This window comes from Bos taurus, unplaced genomic scaffold, assembly GCF_002263795.3.
Source record: "Bos taurus isolate L1 Dominette 01449 registration number 42190680 breed Hereford unplaced genomic scaffold, ARS-UCD2.0 Leftover_ScbfJmS_1396, whole genome shotgun sequence".
In the NCBI taxonomy this organism is placed as follows: Eukaryota; Metazoa; Chordata; class Mammalia; order Artiodactyla; family Bovidae; genus Bos; species Bos taurus.
The window spans coordinates 276,337-303,853 of NW_020190496.1; the positions used below are offsets into that span (position 1 = coordinate 276,337).

Consider the following 27,517-nt stretch of genomic DNA (forward strand, 5'->3'; position numbering starts at 1 on the left):
CTCTTGGCACCTTACCACAAAACCCGCGATACAGTCACAACCCCACTGTGGTCCGGTTTCTAGGCCTTTCCTTAATCGCCCACCCCAACCCCTGCCCAGGTCCCACTGCCGGCCCCAGATTCTGTGCTCTGTCGTCAGTTCCAGGGCCCCAATGAACCAAATATCTCAAATAGCACCCCCAAGTCTCCCCCCACCATCATCCTACCCCCTGCCCTCCTCTGCCCACTGCCCTTCCTCTCCCGCCACCAAGGCAAGAACTATGGCGTCGCAACACTTGTGAGGAGAAAGATGACTACCTTGAGGGCCTTCCTCCTCAAAGGCCCTAGATCGCACTGCCCGACCCGCGCGAAACTCGCTGGCTCCCCCTCACACGCACACACACTTAAACTCCAGACAGGACAGACCTGTGAACCCACCTGGTGAGTCTCAAGTAGTGAGAAAGAACCAGGACTGAATAAACAGACCCGTCTCAGGCCCAACGCTCCTCACAGAACGCTCAGGAAGGCGTATGCGCACCAAGGCGCATGCGCAGCAACGGATGCGCACGCACACACTGCGCATGCTCACTGAGTTGGGCATGTGCAGTGCAGGTTGCGGTTTTCCCGCCATTGAGGTAGAGTCCTGGAACCGCAGGGTCTCTGGAGGATGAGAAAGGGGCTTGAAGACTGTATTTTTTTCCTTCCACTGCAGTCTTTCTTATGCATCCACAAACTGTGGTGATAGGTAGTCCCAGGTTACCCTTAGTGGAGAATGTGTCTCAGAAAGACAGTCATGACAGAAATAGATATTACGTTTTTTAATATCTATTTTTATGCATGCTTGATGAACCATTTCCTTCTCTGCTTCTGGGTTTTCTGTCATACTCCCAATGGCTTTACTCACTTCCATGGAATAAGTACATAAATAGATGCCTCTGTTTCCACTTTTTGCTTGGTGCACTGCACATTTAAATCTCTGAACTGGTAACTAGTTTCTCTGAATATACCTCTGGTTCCTATACAGTATTGTTCTTTTAGCATCGGACTTCACTTTCACCACCAGACACATCCACAACTGGGCATTGTTTCCACTTTGGCTTAGCCTTTTCATTCCTTCTGTAGCTATTTCTGCACTCTTCTCCAGTAGCACGTTCTTCTTTTTCAATTATAGCAGGAATTTTCGTACTTACTAGGAGTTTTAAATTTACCCAAGAGAAAGGAAAACATGTTCACACAAGGACCTTTACTCAAATATTCTACTCATGTACTCCTAATAGCCAAAACTAGAAACAGCCCAACTATTCAACAACTGGTATAAAGATGAAAGAAAAACAAAAGAGTATACTCGTACAAAAGAACACTACACAGTCATTTGAAAAGGAACTACTAATGCATGTAACAGCAAGGATGCATCTCAGCTGTGCCAATGAGAGATGTCAGACACAGAAAGCTATGTATTATATGATTTCATGTCAATGGATTTCTGGAAAAGCACAACTATAGGCAGAGAAATATATCTGTGGTTGCCAGGGTATAGGACTGGAGGAAGGAGTCTGAATGCAAATAGCCCAAGGAAGCATTTTCAAACCAATGGGACGTTTTCTACATTTTTATTGTGGTAGCATTTACACAATGGTATGCATATGTCAAAACTCGACAAACGGTAATGCTTTAAAGCATTGACTTCTATTGTATATAAATTATATCTCAATACTTCTCACTTTTTTAAAAAAGGAAAAGGATCTTTTAAGTATGTAAATACTGGTTATTGTATCCATCTAGACCTTGAGCTCATAAACATAAAAATCTTATTTGAAATTCTTCCCAGACCTGGCCAACTTCCAGGATTCCCCATGACACCTTTGTACCCTTATGACAGGACACAGAAACTTGGTCTTAACCAGGTTTACAATTCCCTCTCCTTCACCTCAAGTCAACATTGTTGCTGAGTTCTGTCCATTTTACTTTGAAAATGTCTAATGCATCGACTTTTTCCCATGTCCACCACATCTGCTCTAGTCCAAAGCCCCCTCAATTTAATTGTCAACCCCCTTCTAACGGGTCTCTCACATCCACTCAGGGTGCCTGTCTCCCACTCACCACCCTCTCCCTCTCTCTCTTACATTTGCAGAACTGTTTATGACTTTCTAGATAAAGGCTACTGTCCTACACAAGAACTTGAAAGTATGGTCTAGCCCTTGCCCAGCTTGCTAACAACATGGAAAGTAGAGAATCCTCTTCTTGTCTCTCTTATTGGGCTTCATTCATACCCTCCAATTTCTCAAGCTTAGATTGTCCCATATTTCTGAAGCCTCCGGTTAGTAGACTCCTTCAAGCTAGGCTTCAACAGTATATGGAACGAGAACTTCCAGATATACAAGCTGGTTTTGAAGAGGCAGAGAAACAAGAGATCAAATTGCAACCTTCATTAGATCATGGGGAAAGCAAGGGAATTCCAGAAACACATCTACTTCTGCTTCATTGACTAGACTACCTCAAGGCCTCTGACTGTGTGGATCACAACAAACTGTGGAAATTCTTAGAGATGGGAGTACCAGACAAGCTGACCTGTCTCCTGAGAAACATGTATGAGGGTTAAGAAGTAACAGTTAGAATAAAACATGGAACAACAGACTGGTTCAAAATTGGGAAAGGAGTAAGACAAGGTTGTATAGTGTCACTCTGCTTATTCAACTTACATGCAGAGCACATCATGGGAAATGCTGGGCTGGATGACTCACAAGCTGGAATCAAGGTTGCTGTCAGAAATATCAACAAGCTCAGATGTGCAGATCATACCACTTTAACGGCAGAAACTGAAGGGGAACTAAAGAACCTCTTGATGCAGGTGAAAGAGGAGAGTGAAAAGGCTGGCTTAAAAGTCAACATTCAAAAATATAAGATTATGGCATCCAGTCCTATCATTTCACGGAAAACAGAAGGGGGGAAGTGGATGCACGGACAGATTGAATTTTGGAGGCTCCAAAATCACCGTGCCTGGTGATTGCTGCCATTAAATTAAGACACTTGATCCTTGGAAGAACAACTGTAACAAAGCTAGTATGCATGCATGCTAATTGCTTCAGTAGTGTCTGACTCTTTACGACCCCATGGACTGCAGCCTGCCAGGTGCCTCTGTCCATGGGATACTCCAGGTGAGAATAGTTAAGTGGATTGCCATGCCCTCCTTCCATGGGGCATGGCAGGGCATCTTCCCAACCCAGGGGTGAAACCCATGACTCTTGCATCCCATGCATTGCAGGGAGATTTTTTTTTTTTGCCACTTTATTTATTTTTTAATTGAAGGGTAATTGCTTTACAGAATTTTGTTGTTTTCTGTCAAACATCAACAAGAATCAGCCATAGGTACACCCATGCAGGCGAATTCCTTACCACTGAGCCACCAAGGAAGCCCATATCAAACCTAGACAGCATAGTATAAAGCAGAGACATCACTTTGCCGACAAAGGTCCATATAGTCAAAACTATGGCTTTTTCAGTAGTCATGTACAGATGTGTGAGTTCGATCATTAAGAAGGCTGAGTGACAAAGAACTGACGCTTTTGGTTTGTGGTGCTAGAGAAGACACTTGAGAATCCCTCGGACAGCAAGGATATCAAAACAGCCAATCCTAAAGGAAACCAACTGAATATTCACTGGCAGGGCCGATGCTGAAGCTGAAGCTCCAATATTTTGGCCACCTTAAGGGAAGAGCTGATTCACAGGAAAAGACCCTGATGCTGGTGATCAGGATGGGAAGCGTAATGCAGGTTATGCTGCGGTGACTGCTGAACAGGTTTTAGAAGCAAAATCTCTCCCCCAGGGAACCAGTGCTCAGTAGCGGAACTTGTGGCTCTGACCCGAGCTCTGCTGCTGCTGCTGCTGCTAACTCGCTTCAGTCGTGTCCAATTCTGTTCGACCCCGTAGACAGCAGCCCACCACGCTCCCCCATCCCTGGGATTCTCCAGGCAAGAACACTGGAGTGGGTTGCCATTTCCTTCTCCAATGCAGGAAAGTGAAAAGTGAAAGTGAAGTTGCTCAGTCGTGTCTGACTCGTAGCGACCCCATGGACTGCAGCCTACCAGGCTCCTCTGTCCATGAGATTTTCCAGGCAAGAGTACTGGAGTGGGGTGCCATCGCCTTCTCCTGACCCGAGCTCTAGAGTTAAGCAAAGGGCAGCGAGCAAATATCTACACTGATTCTAAGTATGCTTATTTGACTTTACAGGCTCATGCTGCAATGGGGAAGGAAAGACAGTTTAAAAGGACAACAGGAGAACCTATTAAGCATTTCAGAGAGATCCAGAGACTTTTAACTACTATATATCGTCCTAAAGGAGTAGCCATTACGCATTGCAAAAGGCACAGCAGGGATGGGAGTAAAGTAGCTGAAGGTAATCAGCTGGCTGACTGTCAAACCAGAAAAGCAGCACTTTAGGAAACCCCTTCACTGCAGATGCCTTTGATCTGGACAGGTCCCCTGGAGCAGGAAAACCCACAATATAGTGAGGAAGAATTAGAAAGATATGAGAAAAGAGGAGCAAAGATTACTGATAAAGGATGGCTACAGTCTGAGGATGGACGATTAATAATTCCTGAAAATACTCAATGGAAAATTCTTAAGGGTTTACACCAGAGATTTCGTTTAGCTGTAGAGAGTACTTCAGGTCAGTTCAGTTCGGTTCAGGCGCTCAGTCGTGTCCGACTCTTTGTGACCCCATGAATCGCAGCACGCCAGGCCTCCCTGTCCATCACCGACTCCTGGAGTTCACACAAACACATGTCATGACCATCGAGTCGCTGATGCCACCCAGCCATCTCATCCTCTGTCGTCCCCTCTCCTCCTGCCCCCAATGCCTCCCAGCATCAGGGTCTTTTCCAATGAGTCAACTCTTCGCATGAGGTGGCCAAAGTATTGGAGCTTCGCCTCAGCATCAGTCCTTCCAATGAACACCCAGGACTGATCTCCTTTAGGATGGACTGGTGGGATCTCCTTGCAGTCCAAGGGACTCTCAAGAGTCTTCTCCAACACCACAGTTCAAAGCGTCAATTCTTCGGCCCTCAGCTTTCTTCACAGTCCAACTCTCACATCCATACATGACTACTGGAAAAACCATAGCCTTGACTAGACGGACCTTTTTTGCCAAAGTAATGTCTCTGTTTTTAATATGTTGTCTAGGTTGGTCATAACTTTCCCTCCAAGGAGTAAGCGTCTTTTACTTTTGAAAGGTTGTTGCTGAAGGAAAAGACGCTGGGATTCTTGGCCTCTGGAGAAGAATTCATTCCAGGGCCAGAGACGAGGCTTGATCACTCAGAGCTTTTGTGTAATAAAGTTTTATTAAAGTATAAAGGAGACAGAGAAAGCTTCTGACATAGGCATCAGAAGGGGGCAGAAAGAGTACCCCCTGCTAGTCTTCAGCTGGATATTATATATAGTCACTAGCAGTCTGTTAATGAAAGAAAAGAATGTCTTAAAACTCAGAATGGTACCAGGCCCCTCATCCATAAGATGTATTTTGGGATAATCTTGGCACCAGAGGATTCATCCCTGGCCGTAAAATGATGGACTTGAATGTTGTAGAAGGGCAGATTACCATACAAATAGTTTCATTTACATAGATTAGGGGAACAATGTCTGAGTATAACATACTGGTTTGTCAAGTAGGTTCTGAGCCATTAGGTGGAACAGACTTGAAGACAGAGTTTGGGGTAAATGCATACTACATTAACAGAGCTTAAGACAAACATCTCCATAAGAAAAAATGCATTGGTTAACTCAAGGTTTGAGAATAGTTAACTTCAGGTGAAACCAGGTGTCATTATGGCAACACAGTATTTTAAGAGAAACCTCCTTTGAAATTTGTAAAGAGAAGGAAAAAATATCAGTAGTTTGTTTCCTTCTGCCGCTTAACAGAGATAAAAAATGTCTGACACTTGCAGCCTATTTCCTCCATTTGGAGATCCCTGGCCTTCCTGCCTGTTACCCTCTCTATTTCATGGCTGCAATCACCATCTGCAGTGATTTTGGACCCCCAAAAAATAAAGTCTGACACTGTTTCCACTGTTTCCCCATCCATTTCCCATGAAGTCATGGGACCAAATGCCATGATCTTCGTTTTCTGAATGTTGAGCTTTAAGCCAACTTTTTCACTCTCCTCTTTCAATTTCCTCAAGAGGCTTTTTAGTTCCTCTTCACTTTCTGCCATAAGGGTGGTGTCATCTGCATATCTGAGGTTATTGATATTTCTCCCAGCAATCTTGATTCCAGCTTGTGCTTCCTCCAGCACAGCATTTCTCATGATGTACTCTGCATATAAGTTAAATAAGCAGGGTGACAATATACAGGCTTGACGTACTCCTTTTCCTATTTGGAACCAGTCTTTTGTTCCATGTCCAGTTCTAACTGTTGCTTCCTGACCTGCATATAGGTTTCTCAAGAGAGTACTTACCAGATGGCTTCTCATTTGTTTGAAGGTAGAAATGTAATGAAAAATTTAAAGGACATTATCAAAAGATGTTAAGTTTTTCAGAAAAATAACCCAAAGACTGGAAAGCTAGCAAAATCTGGATTACAACAAAATCGAAAATATCCTAGAGATGACTGGGAAATTGATTTTACTCATATGCCACAAGCTAATGGATATTCTTGCTCACAAGTTTGGGTGGATACTTCTACTGTCTGGATTGAGGCTTTTCCCTGTCGTAGTGAACAGGCTAAGGAGGTTATAAGAATTTTAATCCATGAAATTATCCCCAGGTTTGGGCTGCCACAGAGGCTTCAGAGTGACAATGGCTCCACCTTTAAAGCGGCTCTAACTCAGGGGATGTCTGACGCTCGAGGAATAGAATATCACTTACACTGTTCCTGGAGACCCCAACCCTCAGGAAAGGTTGAAACAGCTAACGACATTATCAAAAGACATCTGTGCACATTAACTCAAGAGACACAGGACAGTTGGATTAAAGTTCTACCCATAGCTTTAATGAGGGCTGGGACTGCCCCCCAAAAGGAGGGGCTTTCCCCCTTTCAATGTATTTATGGAAGGCCTTTCCTATGCACAGACCTTGTTATAGACCCTGAACCCTTAGAATTAACTAATTATGTAACTCAGCTCTCAGCTTTTCAACAGGCATTAATGGAACTCCAGAAGGTGACTCCTGACTCAGCTTCTGAGTCAAGCAAGCCTCTATTTCAGCCAGGAACTGAGGTCCTGATAAAAACACTGGGATCTGGGGGCCAATCCCTCGAACCCCTCTGGGAAGGCCCTTACCAGGTTATTCTTTCTTCTCCCACAGCTGTCAAAGTGCCAGGAATTGATTCATGGGTGCATCACACTCGAGTTTAAGAGGTGGCACCCTGACCAGAACTAAGTCACGTCATTTTATGTCTTTACTTTCTATGCTCTGACTTTGTACTCTTCAGATGGACATGATAATCAGTGTGAGCCTACATCTGCTGACTCCAAAAATCCTGAGTTTGCCGTTTGATCCTCAAGACAATGCCTTCCTGTCCTGGGCTCACTCCTATGCTGCATTCCACAATCAGTGTAACTGCTGGGTCTGCAGAGTGCTCCCTTCTTCATCAGTGGAAGGCTTCCTATGGTGTACATCTCCATTTCAAGGAAAAGACTATCTCCAAGTCTGTGAATACCTTCGACAACAATCGCATGTGATGCCTCTTCTTAATCTGATGACATCTAACAACCCTAAGATGGACTGGTGCGACACTTTGTACTTTCACTATGGACATAACGTGGCTTTTAATTTTGATTATACATTGTCTTGGTTTAATGACTATTTCGCTACACATAAGGTAAATAGGTCTAGATCTAGTGGCGTTTTACCTGACGTTTATCAAATATGGGATGATATGAGGTTATATGGCTACCTCCTGAAAAAGGACGTCTAATGTCTGCTGCTGCTGCTGCTGCTGCTGCTAAGTCGCTTCAGTTGTGTCTGACTCTGTGCGACCCCATCAGGTGGCCAAAGTATTGGAGCTTCAGCTTCCACATAGGCCTTGCCAGTGAATATTCAGTTGGTTTCCTTTGGGATTGGCTGTTTTGATATCCTTGCTGTCCGATAGATTCTCAAGGTCGTTTTCAATCACTCAGTCGTGTCCAACTCTTTTCACGAGACCCCGTGGACTGTAGCACCCCAGGCTCCTCTGTCCTCCACTATCTGCCATAGTTTGTTCAAATTCATGTCCGTTGAGTTGGTGATGCTATCTAACCATCTCATCCTCTACTTTCCCCTTCTCCATTTGCCTTCAATCCTTCCCAGTGAAAGGTTGTTGCTGAACCATGGAAGACGGTGGGATTCTTGGCCTCTGGAGGAGAAGACTTCATTCCGGGGCCAGAGACAAGCCTTGATCGCTCAGAGCTTTTGTGTAATAAAGTTTCACTAAAGTATAAAAGAGATAGAGAAAGCTTCTGACATAGAGGGGGCAGAAAGAGTGCCCCCTGCTAGTCTTTAGCTGGATGTTATATAGCGACTAGCAGTCTGCTAATTAAAGAAAGGCAATGTCTCAAAACTCAGAGAATGGCACCAGGCCCCTCACCCACAACATGCATTTTGAGATAACATTGGCGCCAGGTGAGTCATCCTGGGCCATAAAACGATTGACTTGAATCTTGAAGAAAGGCAGATTTCCATACAAGTATATAGTTTCATTAACGTAGATTAGGAGAACAAGGTATGAGTTTAACATACTGGTTTGTCAAGTGGGTTCTGAGCCTTTAGGCAGAACCGCCTTAAAGACAGAGTCTAGGGTAAATGCATAAAACATTAACATAGCTTAAGACAAGCATTTCCATAAGAAAAATGCATTGGCTAGCCCAAGGTTTGAGAAAACTTAAGTTCAGGTGGAAGCAGGTGTCATTATGGCAACTCAAAATTTTAAGAGAAATCTCTTTTTATATTTGTATAGAGAAGGGGAAAAAATATAACACTAGTTTGTTTCCTCCTGCCGCTTAAGAGAGAGAGAGAAAAGTGTCCGACACTTGCAGCCTATTTCCTCTGTTTGGAGACCCCTGGCCTTCCTGCCTGTTACGCTCTCATTCCCCTCTTTTCCTTTAGGAGAATTATGTTGCCTAGGGAAAGGGGCATCATTTTCATTCCATAACTGCTTCCGAGCTGATAAGGGGCAGTGTCCCAAAATTGGTGAGGCAACATATTGTCCTAACCCTCATATTGAGGGTCTCTGATCCAGGGGTCCCAAATCGTAGCTGGAGGAAGCTGCAGCAGGCGCAGGAGTCTGAGCAAACATTTGTAACTTAAAAACCTTCATGCGACTAGAAACAAATCCAGCTACATAGTTACAGGTGCAGGGAGCACACAGCAAAAACAGAACAATCAGAATTATTGTAATCAAGATAGTTTTCCACCATGGGGAACTAGTTAACGTGTCCCAAAGTGAGGCAATTGAGGCTTCAGGAGCATCCATAGCCTGAATCATCTTGTTCATGTGTTTAGTAAAATGAGTAACATTAGTGCTCATGTCACGGAGAAGGCAATGGCACCCCACTCCAGTACTCTTCCCTGGAAAATCCCATGGGCAGAGGAGCCTGGTAGGCTGCAGTCCATGAGGTCTCGAAGAGTCGGACACGACTGAGCGACTTCACTTTCACTTTTCACTTTCCTGAACTGGAGAAGGAAATGGCAACCCACTCCAGTGGTCTTGCCCTGGGATTCTCCATCCAAGGGACCGGGGAGCCTGCTAGGCTGCCGTCTATGGGGTCGCACAGAGTCAGACACGACTGAAGTGGCTTAGCAGCAGCAGTGCTCATATCAGGTATATATGTACAGCACTGGGTGTGAATAATGGCACAAGTTCCTCCTTGTGCAGCTGTCAGAATATCTAAGGCCAATCTGTTTTGTAAAACCACCTTTTTAATTTGTATTTGTTCAGGCTTAAGAGCTGATAGAGCTTTTCGAGAATCTTGTAATGCCTGTTGAGTAAAACAAGGGGGAAGTAGAGGATGAGATGGTTAGATAGCATCACCGACTCAGTTCAGTTCAGTCGCTCAGTCGAGTCCGACTCTTTGGAACCCATGAATCGCAGCACACCAGGCATCCCTGTCCATCACCAACTCCCAGAGTTCACTCAGACTCATGTCCATCGAGTCAGTGATGCCATCCAGCCATCTCATCCTCTGTCATCCCCTTCTCCTCCTGCCCCCAATCCCTCCCAGCAGCAGACTCTTTTCCAATGAGTCAACTCTTCACATGAGGTGGCCAAAGTACTAGAGTTTCAGCCTTAGAATCATTCCTTCCAAAGAAATCTCAGGGCTGATCTCCTTCAGAATGGACTGGTTGGATCTTCTTGCAGTCCAAGGGACTCTCAAGAGTCCTCTCCAACACCACAGTTCAAAAGCATCAATTCTTCGGAGCTCAGCCTTATTCACAGTCCAACTCTCACATCCATACATGACCACAGGAAAAACCATAGCCTTGATTAGACGAACCTTTGTTGGCAAAGTAATGTCTCTGCTTTTCAATATGCTATCTAGGTTGGTCATAACTTTCCTTCCAAGGAGTAAGCGTCTTTTAATTTCATGGCTGCAGTCACCATCTGCAGTGATTTTGGAGCCCAGAAAAATAAAGTCTGACACTGTTTCCACTGTTTCCCCATCTATTTCCCATGAAGTCATGGGACCAAATGCCATGATCTTAGTTTTCTGAATGTTGAGCTTTAAGCCAACTTTTTCACTCTCCACTTTCACTTTCATCAAGAGGCTTTTTAGTTCCTCTTCACTTTCTGCCATAAGGGTGGTGTCATCTGCATATCTGAGGTTATTGATATTTCTCCCAGCAATCTTGATTCCAGCTTGTGCTTCCTCCAGCACAGCATTTCTCATGATGTACTCTGCATATAAGTTAAATAAGCAGGGTGACAATATACAGGCTTGACGTACTCCTTTTCCTATTTGGAACCAGTCTTTTGTTCCATGTCCAGTTCTAACTGTTGCTTCCTGACCTGCATATAGGTTTCTCAAGAGAGTACTTACCAGATGGCTTCTCATTTGTTTGAAGGCAGAAATGTAATGAAAAATTTAAAGGACATTATCAAAAGATGTTAAGTTTTTCAGAAAAATAACCCAAAGACTGGAAAGCTAGCAAAATCTGGATTACAACAAAATCGAAAATATCCTAGAGATGACTGGGAAATTGATTTTACTCATATGCCACAAGCTAATGGATATTCTTGCTCACAAGTTTGGGTGGATACTTCTACTGTCTGGATTGAGGCTTTTCCCTGTCGTAGTGAACAGGCTAAGGAGGTTATAAGAATTTTAATCCATGAAATTATCCCCAGGTTTGGGCTGCCACAGAGGCTTCAGAGTGACAATGGCTCCACCTTTAAAGCGGCTCTAACTCAGGGGATGTCTGACGCTCGAGGAATAGAATATCACTTACACTGTTCCTGGAGACCCCAACCCTCAGGAAAGGTTGAAACAGCTAACGACATTATCAAAAGACATCTGTGCACATTAACTCAAGAGACACAGGACAGTTGGATTAAAGTTCTACCCATAGCTTTAATGAGGGCTGGGACTGCCCCCCAAAAGGAGGGGCTTTCCCCCTTTCAATGTATTTATGGAAGGCCTTTCCTATGCACAGACCTTGTTATAGACCCTGAACCCTTAGAATTAACTAATTATGTAACTCAGCTCTCAGCTTTTCAACAGGCATTAATGGAACTCCAGAAGGTGACTCCTGACTCAGCTTCTGAGTCAAGCAAGCCTCTATTTCAGCCAGGAACTGAGGTCCTGATAAAAACACTGGGATCTGGGGGCCAATCCCTCGAACCCCTCTGGGAAGGCCCTTACCAGGTTATTCTTTCTTCTCCCACAGCTGTCAAAGTGCCAGGAATTGATTCATGGGTGCATCACACTCGAGTTTAAGAGGTGGCACCCTGACCAGAACTAAGTCACGTCATTTTATGTCTTTACTTTCTATGCTCTGACTTTGTACTCTTCAGATGGACATGATAATCAGTGTGAGCCTACATCTGCTGACTCCAAAAATCCTGAGTTTGCCGTTTGATCCTCAAGACAATGCCTTCCTGTCCTGGGCTCACTCCTATGCTGCATTCCACAATCAGTGTAACTGCTGGGTCTGCAGAGTGCTCCCTTCTTCATCAGTGGAAGGCTTCCTATGGTGTACATCTCCATTTCAAGGAAAAGACTATCTCCAAGTCTGTGAATACCTTCGACAACAATCGCATGTGATGCCTCTTCTTAATCTGATGACATCTAACAACCCTAAGATGGACTGGTGCGACACTTTGTACTTTCACTATGGACATAACGTGGCTTTTAATTTTGATTATACATTGTCTTGGTTTAATGACTATTTCGCTACACATAAGGTAAATAGGTCTAGATCTAGTGGCGTTTTACCTGACGTTTATCAAATATGGGATGATATGAGGTTATATGGCTACCTCCTGAAAAAGGACGTCTAATGTCTGCTGCTGCTGCTGCTAAGTCGCTTCAGTTGTGTCTGACTCTGTGCGACCCCATCAGGTGGCCAAAGTATTGGAGCTTCAGCTTCCACATAGGCCTTGCCAGTGAATATTCAGTTGGTTTCCTTTGGGATTGGCTGTTTTGATATCCTTGCTGTCCGATAGATTCTCAAGGTCGTTTTCAATCACTCAGTCGTGTCCAACTCTTTTCACGAGACCCCGTGGACTGTAGCACCCCAGGCTCCTCTGTCCTCCACTATCTGCCATAGTTTGTTCAAATTCATGTCCGTTGAGTTGGTGATGCTATCTAACCATCTCATCCTCTACTTTCCCCTTCTCCATTTGCCTTCAATCCTTCCCAGTGAAAGGTTGTTGCTGAACCATGGAAGACGGTGGGATTCTTGGCCTCTGGAGGAGAAGACTTCATTCCGGGGCCAGAGACAAGCCTTGATCGCTCAGAGCTTTTGTGTAATAAAGTTTCACTAAAGTATAAAAGAGATAGAGAAAGCTTCTGACATAGAGGGGGCAGAAAGAGTGCCCCCTGCTAGTCTTTAGCTGGATGTTATATAGCGACTAGCAGTCTGCTAATTAAAGAAAGGCAATGTCTCAAAACTCAGAGAATGGCACCAGGCCCCTCACCCACAACATGCATTTTGAGATAACATTGGCGCCAGGTGAGTCATCCTGGGCCATAAAACGATTGACTTGAATCTTGAAGAAAGGCAGATTTCCATACAAGTATATAGTTTCATTAACGTAGATTAGGAGAACAAGGTATGAGTTTAACATACTGGTTTGTCAAGTGGGTTCTGAGCCTTTAGGCAGAACCGCCTTAAAGACAGAGTCTAGGGTAAATGCATAAAACATTAACATAGCTTAAGACAAGCATTTCCATAAGAAAAATGCATTGGCTAGCCCAAGGTTTGAGAAAACTTAAGTTCAGGTGGAAGCAGGTGTCATTATGGCAACTCAAAATTTTAAGAGAAATCTCTTTTTATATTTGTATAGAGAAGGGGAAAAAATATAACACTAGTTTGTTTCCTCCTGCCGCTTAAGAGAGAGAGAGAAAAGTGTCCGACACTTGCAGCCTATTTCCTCTGTTTGGAGACCCCTGGCCTTCCTGCCTGTTACGCTCTCATTCCCCTCTTTTCCTTTAGGAGAATTATGTTGCCTAGGGAAAGGGGCATCATTTTCATTCCATAACTGCTTCCGAGCTGATAAGGGGCAGTGTCCCAAAATTGGTGAGGCAACATATTGTCCTAACCCTCATATTGAGGGTCTCTGATCCAGGGGTCCCAAATCGTAGCTGGAGGAAGCTGCAGCAGGCGCAGGAGTCTGAGCAAACATTTGTAACTTAAAAACCTTCATGCGACTAGAAACAAATCCAGCTACATAGTTACAGGTGCAGGGAGCACACAGCAAAAACAGAACAATCAGAATTATTGTAATCAAGATAGTTTTCCACCATGGGGAACTAGTTAACGTGTCCCAAAGTGAGGCAATTGAGGCTTCAGGAGCATCCATAGCCTGAATCATCTTGTTCATGTGTTTAGTAAAATGAGTAACATTAGTGCTCATGTCACGGAGAAGGCAATGGCACCCCACTCCAGTACTCTTCCCTGGAAAATCCCATGGGCAGAGGAGCCTGGTAGGCTGCAGTCCATGAGGTCTCGAAGAGTCGGACACGACTGAGCGACTTCACTTTCACTTTTCACTTTCCTGAACTGGAGAAGGAAATGGCAACCCACTCCAGTGGTCTTGCCCTGGGATTCTCCATCCAAGGGACCGGGGAGCCTGCTAGGCTGCCGTCTATGGGGTCGCACAGAGTCAGACACGACTGAAGTGGCTTAGCAGCAGCAGTGCTCATATCAGGTATATATGTACAGCACTGGGTGTGAATAATGGCACAAGTTCCTCCTTGTGCAGCTGTCAGAATATCTAAGGCCAATCTGTTTTGTAAAACCACCTTTTTAATTTGTATTTGTTCAGGCTTAAGAGCTGATAGAGCTTTTCGAGAATCTTGTAATGCCTGTTGAGTAAAACAAGGGGGAAGTAGAGGATGAGATGGTTAGATAGCATCACCGACTCAGTTCAGTTCAGTCGCTCAGTCGAGTCCGACTCTTTGGAACCCATGAATCGCAGCACACCAGGCATCCCTGTCCATCACCAACTCCCAGAGTTCACTCAGACTCATGTCCATCGAGTCAGTGATGCCATCCAGCCATCTCATCCTCTGTCATCCCCTTCTCCTCCTGCCCCCAATCCCTCCCAGCAGCAGACTCTTTTCCAATGAGTCAACTCTTCACATGAGGTGGCCAAAGTACTAGAGTTTCAGCCTTAGAATCATTCCTTCCAAAGAAATCTCAGGGCTGATCTCCTTCAGAATGGACTGGTTGGATCTTCTTGCAGTCCAAGGGACTCTCAAGAGTCCTCTCCAACACCACAGTTCAAAAGCATCAATTCTTCGGAGCTCAGCCTTATTCACAGTCCAACTCTCACATCCATACATGACCACAGGAAAAACCATAGCCTTGATTAGACGAACCTTTGTTGGCAAAGTAATGTCTCTGCTTTTCAATATGCTATCTAGGTTGGTCATAACTTTCCTTCCAAGGAGTAAGCGTCTTTTAATTTCATGGCTGCAGTCACCATCTGCAGTGATTTTGGAGCCCAGAAAAATAAAGTCTGACACTGTTTCCACTGTTTCCCCATCTATTTCCCATGAAGTCATGGGACCAAATGCCATGATCTTAGTTTTCTGAATGTTGAGCTTTAAGCCAACTTTTTCACTCTCCACTTTCACTTTCATCAAGAGGCTTTTTAGTTCCTCTTCACTTTCTGCCATAAGGGTGGTGTCATCTGCATATCTGAGGTTATCGATAATTCTCCCGGCAATCTTGATTCCAGCTTGTGTTTCTTGCAGCCCAGTGTTTCTCATGATGTACTCTACATATAAGTTAAATAAGTAGGGTGACAATATACAGCCTTGATGTACTCCTTTTCCTATTTGGAACCAGTCTGTTCTTCCATGTCCAGTTCTAACTGTTGCTTCCTGACCTGCATACAAATTTCTCAAGAGGCAGATCAGGTGGTCTGGTATTCCCATCTCTTTCAGAATTTTCCACAGTTTATTGTGATCCACACAGTCAAAGGCTTTGGCGTAGTCAAAAAAGCAGAAATAGATGTTTTTCTGGAACTCTCTTGCTTTTTTGATGATCCAGCAGATGTTGGCAATTTGATCTCTGGTTCCTCTGCCTTTTCTAAAATCAGCTTGAACATCAGGAAGTTCACGGTTCATGTATTGCTGAAGCCTGGCTTGGAGAATTTTGAGCGTTACTTTACTACCGTGTGGGATGAGTGCAATTGTGCGGCAGTTTGAGCATTCTTTGGCATTGCCTTTCTTTGGCATTGGAATGAAAACTGACCTTTTCCAGTCCTGTTGGCCACTGCTGAGTTTTCCAAATTTGCTGGTATATTGAGTGCAGCACTTTCACAGCATCATCTTTCAGGATTTGAAATAGCTCAACTGGAATTCCATCACCTACACTAGCTTTGTTCATAGTGATGCTTTCTAAGGCCCATTTGACTTCACATTCCAGGATGTCTGGCTCTAGGTCAGTGATCACACCATCGTGATTATCTGGGTCGTGAAGATATTTTTTGTACAGTTTATCTGTGTATTCTTTCCATTTCTTCTTAATATCTTCTGCTTCTGTTAGGTCCATACCATTTCTGTCCTTTATCGAGCCCATCTTTGCATGAAATGTTCCCTTGGTATCTCTGATTTTCTTGAAGAGATCTCTAGTCTTTCCCATTCTGTTGTTTTCCTCTATTTCTTTGCATTGATCACTGAAGAAGGCTTTCTTATCTCTTCTTGCTATTCTTTGGAACTCTGCATTCAGATGTTTATATCTTTCCTTTTCTCCTTTGCTTTTCACTTCTCTTCTTTTCACAGCTATTTGTAAGGCCTCCCCAGACAGCCATTTTGCTTTTTTGCATTTCTTTTCCATGGGGATGGTCTTGATCCCTATCTCCTGTACAATGTCATGAACCTCATTCCATAGTTCATCAGGCACTCTATCTATCAGATCTAGGCTCTATCAGATCACTGACTCAACGGACATGAATTTGAACAAACAATGGCAGATAGTGGAGAACAGAGGAGCCTGGGGTGCTACAGTCCATGGGGTCTCGTGAAAAGAGTCGGACACGACTGAGCGATTGAAAATGAACCACCACCACCACCTTACCTTTGAGTTTCCCTAAGGTGCCACAACCCCACTCTCAACGGGGCTAAGCTTTCTCTGTCTGTCAGTGCTAAAGGCTCAGACTTATCTCTTTACACACTCAGCGTCCCCTGCTTAGGGTTGATGGCGGGTCCTTAGAACACTCATCACTCCCTCCCAGAGCTCAGAGCACGGAGCCTTCTCACAACAGTAATGGAGCACCCTGCCTGCTACTAAAATGGGAGTTGTAGCTGCTTAGCCACTCTTAATATGTTTTCTCCCTTTGCATTGAGTTCACTTCCACATTTCTTCTTTGAGTCACCAAATCAAATCTTCTCATCCCCAACTGGTTACTGTAACAAGCTGCAGCTGCATCTCTATCAAGGACGGTGCATGTACGCCCTGCAGTATGTATTTTCTTCCTTGTTTGCCGTCAGAATCTGTCGACTCCCAGACATCACAAAAAGGGCTCCAGATCACCCACAAAAGGGGCGGTGCTGCAGGGGAGGCTGTGACTCTCGTCCACAGCCTGAGTCAAAGCAGGACTGTGTTATAAGTGTCACAAGCTGCCCCACTGCATCATGGGAGCCAAAAGAGCAATGGTCTGAAAGTCCTAACACAGACATTTATGTGGATAGAACACCAGTGTCTTCCTAGGGACCTGTGACTTGTTGTTTGGTTTGGGCCTATAGAGTCAGTGACCTTTTTCACAACACTTGCAGGCTTAGCTAACCTTCCATCAGGACCTCTCTCCTCCCCTACAGCCCCTTACCTACTGTACCAAAAATCATACTTCTGACTTCAGTGTGCCGATTGGGTTTTCACCTGGCAGGGATACCAACACAACTTTTTGTGCTGAAACCTCAAGATACCTGAAGAGAACGAGTTTTCAGAAAGTCCATCTTTCAATTATAATAGAAAAACTGCCTATGTAACAATGAAGATACAACAAATTAAAATACTAATAAAATGTTATTTGGAAATTATCTAGAATGTCACACTTAAGAGAAAAAAAATTTAACACGTGGTCTATTGCCTTTCAGGTCAAATCAGCATTTAAGAAAATTAGGAGATGGGCGAGGTAATGTCTTCATGATATTGTATTTGTTGTTCTGTTTATCATTACATTATTTCTATGGTTATGCTACTTTCCAGAATGATGAGGGTGCTCCACTAATGTCTGTCACGGCAAATACATGTTTAGAGCTTGATATGGACTAGGAACTGTTCTCTGTGATTTTTGCATGTTGACATGACACCCCACAGACTTTCATGCACTTAGGAGAAACTGTGTTCAATCCACATGCAGATCCATCATAGTGTTTCATGCGGATGGACATGTTGATCTGCCTTCTGACCCACAGTAGACTAGACACTGCACTGTATTCCAGACTGGGAGTCAGATACCACGCCTGTCTGTTTCTTTCTGGCCTGGGCACCAATCTGACTCAGCTCTTGCCAGCTAGGTGACTTTGTGCAAATGCATTCACCCATTAACATCTGTGCGTCTCTGCTCCTCAACTGCAGAAAGGGATGATAGCATTAAAAATGCTCACCTTAAATTTTGCTATGAGTACTCAAAGACATTTGAGTACATATGGAGTACATATGCACATTGTGTACATATGGAGAGCTAAGCACGATCCAGAAGGGTGAGCTCTCTCTTCACTTCCGTTTCTGCTTCTACTCATATGCCCCTGTCCCTGCCCCCATGCCTTTACCTCCCCAATCCCAACTGATCTGTGTCGTCTCTGATCTGTGCTCCTGTCTTCAGACTCTGCATCCCAAAACACAGCTGAACATCTCCTCATGATTTACCTCAGAAAATATCCATATCATCACCCTTGGATTAAACAATCATGAGTATTAGTGGAAGAAATAAGAAACAACAAAACTGGAAATGTGAAAACTACGCAAGAAATAAAGCGTTACTGATGATCATTTGACTACTAACATTTTCATATCTTTATCAGATTCAGATCTTCAGAATTTGATTGAGAATTAGACTTGATAAAAATAATGGCAAAAAAAGGCCATGTGATAAGGTTTCTTGGCCTTTTAATTTCCCTGGGCAATGTTTTTTAAAATTTATATACTCATGTTCTATAACTGTCCAGTGGTAACTTGCTTTCCCGTCATGATGCAAATCCTATGAAGAGGTCATTAGACGCCTAACTTCACATAGAATATTCACTAAACTTTTTCATACGAGCACATGATGAAACCCAAATATTTCCTTTAAGCTTCACAATATCCCCATAAGAAGAGCAGGATACTCACTGTGCTAAAAACAAAAACAAAAACAAAAACCCCCCCTCATACCTCATACACTCCATTCTTGAGGCCCTGAAAGGCCTGAAATGATAGTGCAAGGTCCATGCAGTGTGTCAAAGGTGGTCTTGACATTGTGTCTCTGGAACAATCTCCAGGGAAATGTGGAACAGCAATAATATTAACAACAGTAATGACAACAGTTAGAACTGACTTGGAACGTACCACATGGCACGTACTGTCCTGACAATTTCTCATGTCTTAACACGGTCAGTGGTCTACACTGCCCCATGAAGTAGTTAAATTTAATTGAAGCTAGTGTTTCCATGTGGTTAAAAGAGGAATGAGGCACAGAGGAGCTACATAACCTGTTCAGTGTCGCCCAGCAGTAAGGGAGCCACAGGTCTAGACACACTGTGGAAAACTCTGGGTGTATTTATTTATTCAGTCAAGGGTAAGATCCAACGGCTACAGCAAAATATGTAGAATAACAGCTACCACATAACAAAAATTGATCTTACATCATAGAAATGCACACTAAATGGAAATCCGATTTCTTCAGAAATCTTTCAAATGGAGGCTTGACAAGACTGGAATCAGGATGTTTTGTAGCAACGATGGTCTACAAACAAGAGCCTCCTCAGAACAGCAGACAGCATGTCAGTGAGTCTCCTAGACTGGAGGTCTTGGGTTTGGGCATCAGAGAAGGCAGGAAACCCCTGTCACATGCTCTCAATGAAGACAGAGCGTGGCAGTTGGCAAAATAAGACCATGCCTCTGCTCTGGTAGTGCCTAGAAAAGTTGTCCATGTCAATCAGAACTGAGGAATTCTTTTAAAAAGTGCAGATTCCATGATCTACACTCAGTGAATCTCATTCAGTGCGGCTACAACAGTGCCCTAGAATCTGTGAGATTTCACTATACTTGGGAAACTCTCGGGGACTTTATTAAACCCCTTTGGTAGTGAGACTGTCAGCAAAATAAGGAAAATAGAGATCAGAACAGATATTAGAAAAAATATATAGATAATCAACAAAACCCAAAGCTGGCTCTTTCAAAAGGTCAATATGAAATCATAAGTTTCCACCCACAAGAATAAAAAAAAAGATAACTTAAGACAAAACTTACCAATATCAGGAAAGAAATAGGTTACAGATTCCACATTTCCTAGTTCAATCATTTCATCAAGGTGAAATGGGCCAAATCCAAGCAATGTGATGAAACCACTTGTTTTCTCATTGTCCTCCAGCTTCCCCTTCCTGCCTCTCTCCTTTGCCTCAGTTCCTTTCTCCTTCTTAAGCCCTGCCCTCCATCAAGAGGAGCAATGTTTTGAGGCGTGATTCCCATGCCTCATAATCCCATGATTATAACTGATGTCCGCTGCTTGGCTGAGATTCAGCGTGGATGCTATCATCCCTGTAGCTGGTACACTGAAGCTCTCTGTCTCTCATGATGGACCAGAAGGTTTCACTTTAATTTCAAGTATAGGTAAGAGAAAAGGTGCAGGGCACATGTTGGAGCCTTGAGTCCTTCATCTAAGAAATGCAGAAGACCACAAACTGGGGGAGAAACAGAAATAGCAGCACCAGGCCCCTTTCAATGAGAGCTATGTGCCAAACACAGCACATCACAGGATTCCTTGACATTCAGGAGCACGCCAAGTAGATTTCCATGCCAGGACTGTTGCATTTATTGTTCCTTATGCCTGGAATGCTCTTCCCTTAGGTAACCCCACAGCCTGCTCCCTTACTTCCTCCAGATCTCTGCTTACTTGCCATCTTTCAGGGAGTCTTTCCTTCATTATCTTGAATAAAATAATAACATCACACCTACAGACACCTTTTCCCCTGATCTAGCAATATCTTTCTTCATAGCTCCTGCCACCCTTGATTATTTACTGACCACCAAGTCTATGAAATGAGAGACTTGGTTGGCTTTGTCCTGTCCCAAACTCCTCCAATAGTGCTCAGGTCTACAGCAGGTGTTCAGAAAACATTTGCTGAAGGACCGTCTGGAGCCAGGCCCTTTACATCCAGTGCTAACATGCACAGGTACCCTCCAAGATGGGCACTGGCCACATTGTATTAATTATGATACAAACTGAGATTTCAGGAGACAAGTGATACACTGAACAACACAGTCTGCATGTCAGGTTCCAGGCTTCAGAATCATATCTGCCAGCTTCCAAATCCTCAGTTCCTAGACAGAGACCCCACAGCCGAGAACATAAGAGGTTTTATATCTAACACAAAGACTCCAAACAGCTCAGATAGATACCCAGAGACACCAAAAAGAGCTCACTGAATCTCTGCACAGAGAGCACACAACTCGAGTCTCAGACCCTCAAACACAACAGAGACCATAACCATACACACTGTGACAGAGACCCTGCAAACAGACCAAAGTCTTCCAGACAGAAACAAAGGAGAACTGCACAGATACTTCACATCATGGAGACTGACTCCCAAACCACTGGGACACTTACCGACCTAACACAAAACCCCCTAAACAGAAAGACAGAAGTTTTAATAACCCAAGAACATCATATAATCTTAAGATAAAGTTTCCAGACAAAAGAAAAACTTGCAACCTGTGCATAGATTCACAAGCAGCTGATAGTTTACACCTTTACACTGACCCATCCTTAAAGCAGCACAGAGGCATCACAACTTCGGACCCAGAATCCAAAGCTCAGTGATCTCACATTCTGGGGTGCAGACGCCTACACAGAGATCTCACACCCAGGGACTGAAAAGCCAGCAAGCTCCAAAGATGCACATCCCGGTATACAGGCACATATCCTAGAGGCTTTGTACTATGGTTCACAAAATCCACTCAGATTAAATATCCCATCACTCACAACCCCACCCAAAGGCTCATGGAGATCAAATGTACCCAAGCAGCACCTGTGTTGTCACACGTAGCTATACACGATCCCAAGCTGCCAGATACAGGTTATTCTCCAGGGATAGACACCAAACGCAGGGACCTCTCCCTGGACATGAATTGCATGCATTTGTGTGAATGACCGTGCACTGCCCCAAGTTCCAGACTGAGCGAGAGCTAAAGAAGAATGAAACGCCGTCACCATGCAAAGCCAGGGACTGCGCCAAACCTCGCCACTAAGCTATTCGACCCCTTTCGGAAAAGCAATAAAACTCGGAGGAAAATTGTACGTTCTGAAAAGTCGCGCACGCCAACGCAGGTGCACGTGTATACAGGCGCCTCTCGCCCTCAGTTCCAGGTCTGCGAGTACAGTGCCTGCAATCACGCGGTGGCCAATCACTCCCTAGAACGCTTCCCTGACTCCACACCCAAACCGACTGCCAGTCTCTCGCTCCGTAGTCGTCCCACCAACGAAGGGGTGGAGTTGAAAAAGAGACGAAGAAAGTTTCCGCTTAATACCTGTGTCCACTCGGATTCCAAAGCAGTGGGAAGATGAAGAGGAGCGAATGGGGATGGACCCAGTGGCGCCATGAGTGCCGCCGCAGGGAACCGTGGTCCATGCCTGACGCGGTGTAAGGGGACCCTCTCTCTGTTGTCACACGCACTCTCCCAATGGTACCTTTCAGAGTGGGTGGTCTTTCCGCTACTCCTCAGTGGTACATCCCAGGACAGAACTGTTTCATCTCACGCGCCCCTTGCTGGTGGGATTGGGGAACAGCAGATGTAGATGCCTGTGGATCATTCCAGGAGGATCCACAAAGGTCAGAAGGGCAAGGTTAGGGGGAAAACCCCACAGATTCCTGCAATTTTGGACTCAGAAAAAAGTCTTCATAAACTGAAGATTACATTTCTATGGGGATCATTGTCTAACAGAGAACACTGAAAGCATTTTATCTATGCGGGGCATTGTGCTTGTTGGTGCTTTCCTGTTCAGTACAGAATAGGTCTCATGGGGGAAAGCCAGGCACAGTCCCCCAAGGGGCATGATAGATAAAGCTTCCGACTGGGATCTCCAGACCTGGCGTGGGAAAGCCCTCTGTCGCAGACTGCGAGTAATAGGTGGAAGAGACAACAGGACCTTCCATTGTGTTAGGAAAGGGGTCAACTCTGAGAGGACCCAAGGACGCCACCACGTAGGTGAGAGAAAGACCATGGCTTTGTCACCATCTTGTCATCCCTGAATATGTTCCCTAGCAGGATCCTCAGCCTGTCTAGCTATGCCTCTCTCAGCAAGTTTAAATTTGTGTATTCATTCCATCATTCATTCATTCTCTCCAAAGTATGAGTCAAGCACAACTCTGTGTGTTAGGAAAGAGAAAATCAACCTTTTCCTCGTGGAGCTTACATTCTGTTGGGATCATGTGGTCCCCAAATACAAGTAATGTATCAGGTGTTTGTAACTGCCATGATTAACATTAAATCGGGATTGTGAAATAGAGAGAGGGGATGATATCTAGAAAGAGTGGTCAGGGAAGTTCTAAGATTGTGACATTTGAGCAAAAGCCTAGAGGAGATATGCCTATCTGAGAGAAAAGTATCCTAGACAGAAGTAAGGCCAGGGGAAAAGCTGGGGAGTAGAACCCTGTGTAGTGTGTATGGAAAAAGTGAGGAGGGCAATGTGACAGGCACAGCATGATGGAGGGAGAGAGAGGAGATTGGGTGACAGAAGTGATGAAGGCTAGGTCCCTTGGGCCTTCTGGCCACTGGGAGGATTTTGACTTGAACCATAGGAGGGTTCTTGTCAGAGAAGTCCCCAGGCTTCTTTCTGAGGCCCAGATCGCACATGATTGTTGAGGAGCTCTTGGTTGATTTGAAGAAAAACTCTTCCCCACCCCTTCTGCAGCTGAGCATGCCTTTCCTGGAATCCCCTATACTCAAGGGGAATGCCTCCTCCTGCTCCCAGTGAACATTCTTTTCAACTGATGATACCCTCAGGAGAGACAGGGCAAGGACCCTCTTGCTGTGAGTGAGGCCACACTGAGTCTTGCAAAGGCAAAGAGAGATGATATAAGAGGCACAGAGATGGCAGGGAGAAAGACAAAGATAGAGCATTAGACAGGGACGGAGAGACTACTTCTGGCACTAAACTGTCCTCACTTAGTTAGCCCAAGCCCTGCTACTGGATCATGTACAGTACATTTTCTCTATAAGAGAAAAGAAGCTCCTCCCCAGGGACTCTCTCTAGGGAATGACTCAGTCACCCATAGCCTGGGCCTTAATCATGCTCCCTTCATCCACATCAGGGGCCCCTGCCCATCAAGACAAGGACATGCTCCATTCCTGAGGAGGCTCATGGTGGTGTACACAGGGTCCCTCACAACCTATCCTGCCCAGACTGCCCTCCTGCTGATCTCACTGCCAATGACTGATTTAATGGAGGAAAGAGAGGCAGGGATCTCTGCATTTGTGGTGGAGCCTCATGCAAACTGGTGAATGTGAGATTTCTCCCCAGCTGCTTGGAGGCTCACCTCTGTACCTTCCCCCACCACATCCCCAGGGAATGTGAAGATTACATTCCACACATCAGAGAAGAAGCTGGGTGTGTGATGGAGAGACACAGAGACATATCCTGACAGTGAGTCAGTCATAGGGTCCTTGTGGCCCTGTGCAAATGCCCCCCTCCCTACTACCTGGCCAGGGTTGTGCTGATTCTTCCCTGCCTCCTCCAAGGAGCCCAAGTTTACATGCAGTCTCTCTCCTCCTCATGAGCTGAGACCTTCCATCTGCCCTGGGCCTCGGGTGCCCATCTGCTACTGGTGCCCTCCTTGTTGTGGGCTGGACAGATGGACTGAGGGAGTGTGTGTACACAGTTTCTGTCACAGGGCCCCTATCAAGGGTGGTAGTCATATCAGCAAGTATTGTTCTTAAGAGGATTATTACTTGGGCTTCTGTGCACTGCACATTATTACCCTCTCTGAGGATGGGGCCCCAAGCTTTTATCTCTGTGCAGAGGCATGGTAGATATCATAGCAAATGTGACATCACAGGCCTGCTTCTATAGCCTGTGAGACTGGGGTCCATCCAGCCTTCCTCTTAAGACTATTCTCATTGCAGATACAGGAACAGCTCAGAGGCCCAACCCTCTAGACAAAGGCCCCCGAAATAGTTCTGAGATTTCATGCTCTGGAACAGAGATGTGCAAACAGTTCAGACTGCTCATCCTGGACACCAACCCAAAACAGCTCTAATAGGTCACGCCTGAGGACACAGATGCACTCCAGCTCAGAAATGCCAACTGTGGCTTCAGATGAATTAGGATCCCTAAGAGAAACAGCATTGCTCACAGCCAGTTCTACAGGGTTAACTTGTAACCTCTGTGGTTCCTGCATGACACTGCAATCTGAAGGAATTCTGGGTGACAAACAGGAAGAGGCACACTGTGCTTTGGACAAACTGGCCCTTATTTAGTCACACAGCTTCCTCAGGAAAAGGTTCAGTGACCCCAGATCCTTGCCCCACACACAAAAGCATGGAAATTATTAACTTGCAATGTTTGATCTCTGTGTTTCACAGTAATCTTTTGCCAGTATTCATGCTAGACTTCATGTATTTCCTAGGCAAAACTCATATTGTCTTCACTGCTACCTCCTCAGAGCAGTGTTCTCAGAGCTAACAGAGGAGCTGTGTCCCGGGCTATAGTCCCCAGGAGACCCCAAATCCAACTTGAACTCACAACTCCTCTGTTGTATGGTTTTCTCTAAGTGGACACTACTCTGGCTAACAGCTCCCATTTACCTCAGATGCTTCACACCCCTCCCCCAGAGCCTACAGTCTGAACCCTGGGACACAGAGACCCCACATTTTTGCCTCTTGGCTACTGCGTGGGCATTTGCATTGAGTCTCTGTTCAGTCAACCCCAAGGGAGAGAGGCCCCCAGTCTTGCAATTCCTGCAGCCTGCAGTCACCAGCATGTCATCCTGAGGAAGGCAGGTTCATTCCAGGGGTGTGGTGTGCCTTAGAGCTGAGGGGCTCTGAAATTGATTTCCCATGTCTGGGTCCTGAGAATGGCCCTAACCCCAGCCTGGTCAACTCTGGTCATGGTAACTCTGTATCCTGCCCCATGGGAGATTCAGAGTGAATGCCAGATCCACAGAAGAAGCCCCAGGGACTGGTCCTCTCTAACACAGCACCCACTCTATCCTACTGAATTCTGGAGATAGGAGAGGTTTTCCTCTCACTGTGCCTATGACAACTCCCTTACATTCCTCTAATCACCTCTGTCATTTTCCAGAGTCCTTCTCCTGGTAACAGCAGCCATAATTCCTCTCTCTCCCCAAATTGCCACCCCTCTCCTCCCCTTCCACCAGGCCTCCCCTCCCCCTTCAGGGGCCTCTTTAATCCCTCCCCCAGCCCTACTCACAGGGCCTCACCCCATTTGTGTCCTCTCACCAAGCACCCACACTCCCTCAGAAGATCCCCTCAAGACCTTGCCTGCTTCCTGCATTCTGCAGGACACCTGTCTCCTGCCCACACACAGGGTCTGTCATAAAGTCCGTGTGAGGACCAAACTGAAAAATCTGTTCAGGATCCAGATAAAATTCAGACCCAGACCAGCAGTCCAGGGCAGTTCATGTGGGGTTGGAAGGAAAAGGAGATGGTCTCTGAGAGGAGCATCTGGTCTCAGAATCCTGAGGGGTGAAAGGGTTTTCTTCAAGGTTCCTAGTAAGGATGAAGTGAAATGGCACCTTATAAGTATTTATGCATACATGCCAAGTGTGTGCCAATTCTCTTGAATCGTGTCTGCCAGGCTCCTCTGTCCATGGCATTCTCCAGGCAAGAATACTGGAATGGGTTGCCATTCCCTCCTCCAGGGGATCTTGCCGATCCAGGGATCAAACCCCCATTTCCTGCATCTCCTGCATGTCAGGTGAATACTTTCCCACGGAGACACGTGGGTAGCCCCAACATTTGTTGAGAGTTAACCTAATATTGTGTTCTCACTACAGACACACACACACTCATACACACACACACACACACACACACACACACACAAAGTCTAACATAAAACAAAACTAAAGGGACACAAGGAAATTTTAGGAGGTGTTGGGTATGTCTATTACATTGATTGTGGTGATGTTAGTATCATTGTTTGCATATGTCCAAACCCATCAAATTGTACACATTAAATATACAATTTGCTGTTTATCAGTTCTATTTCAATAAAGACGTTTAAAAAAGGAGAGCAGAAAAATGTTCTCCAAAAAATTGATACTTACATAAAATGAGAACATTTCTTTAAAAATATTGAGGAGCAAAGTTCACTCAAAAAGTAATGAAGCTGAATAGTACCTTTCTATCTATTAAGTTCATGTGTGTGCATGCTAAGTCACTTCCATTGTGTCTGACTCTTTACGATCCTATGGACCATAGCCCAATAGGCTCTTCTGTCCCTGAGATTCTCCAGGTAAGAATACTGGAGTGGGTGCCAGGGCCTCCTGCAGGGGATCTTCCTAACCCAGGGACTGAACCAGACTCCCTCATGCATTGGCAGGCAGGTTCTTCACCTCTAGCGCCACCTGGGAAGTCCCAAGGAAGTTAATTCCTTTGTCTCATATTATGAGGCCACTGTTACCAGATAACATACAGCCTTGTCATACTTTTTCCCACTTTTAAAGCAGTCACCTCTTC

The 27,517-nt window shown here is 45.0% G+C and overlaps 1 protein-coding gene across 7 annotated transcripts in view; it reads right to left on the reverse strand.

The window, feature by feature from the left end:
* LOC100296695 (X antigen family member 5) overlaps window positions 1-27,517 on the reverse strand; it is a 265,171-nt gene that overhangs the window by 202,027 nt on the left and 35,627 nt on the right. For 3 of the 7 annotated variants that reach the window (XR_009493690.1, XM_024988939.2, XM_002692019.4), the window contains exon 1: window positions 417-1,582. The exons of 1 other annotated variant lie outside the window; for it this stretch is intronic. The gene's annotated coding sequence lies outside the window, so the exon portion shown is untranslated. Of the gene's footprint in view, window positions 1-416; window positions 1,583-22,345; window positions 22,572-27,517 lie in introns of those variants that run through there. 3 more of the 7 variants (XR_009493691.1, XR_009493693.1, XR_009493692.1) reach the window with 2 other exon arrangements.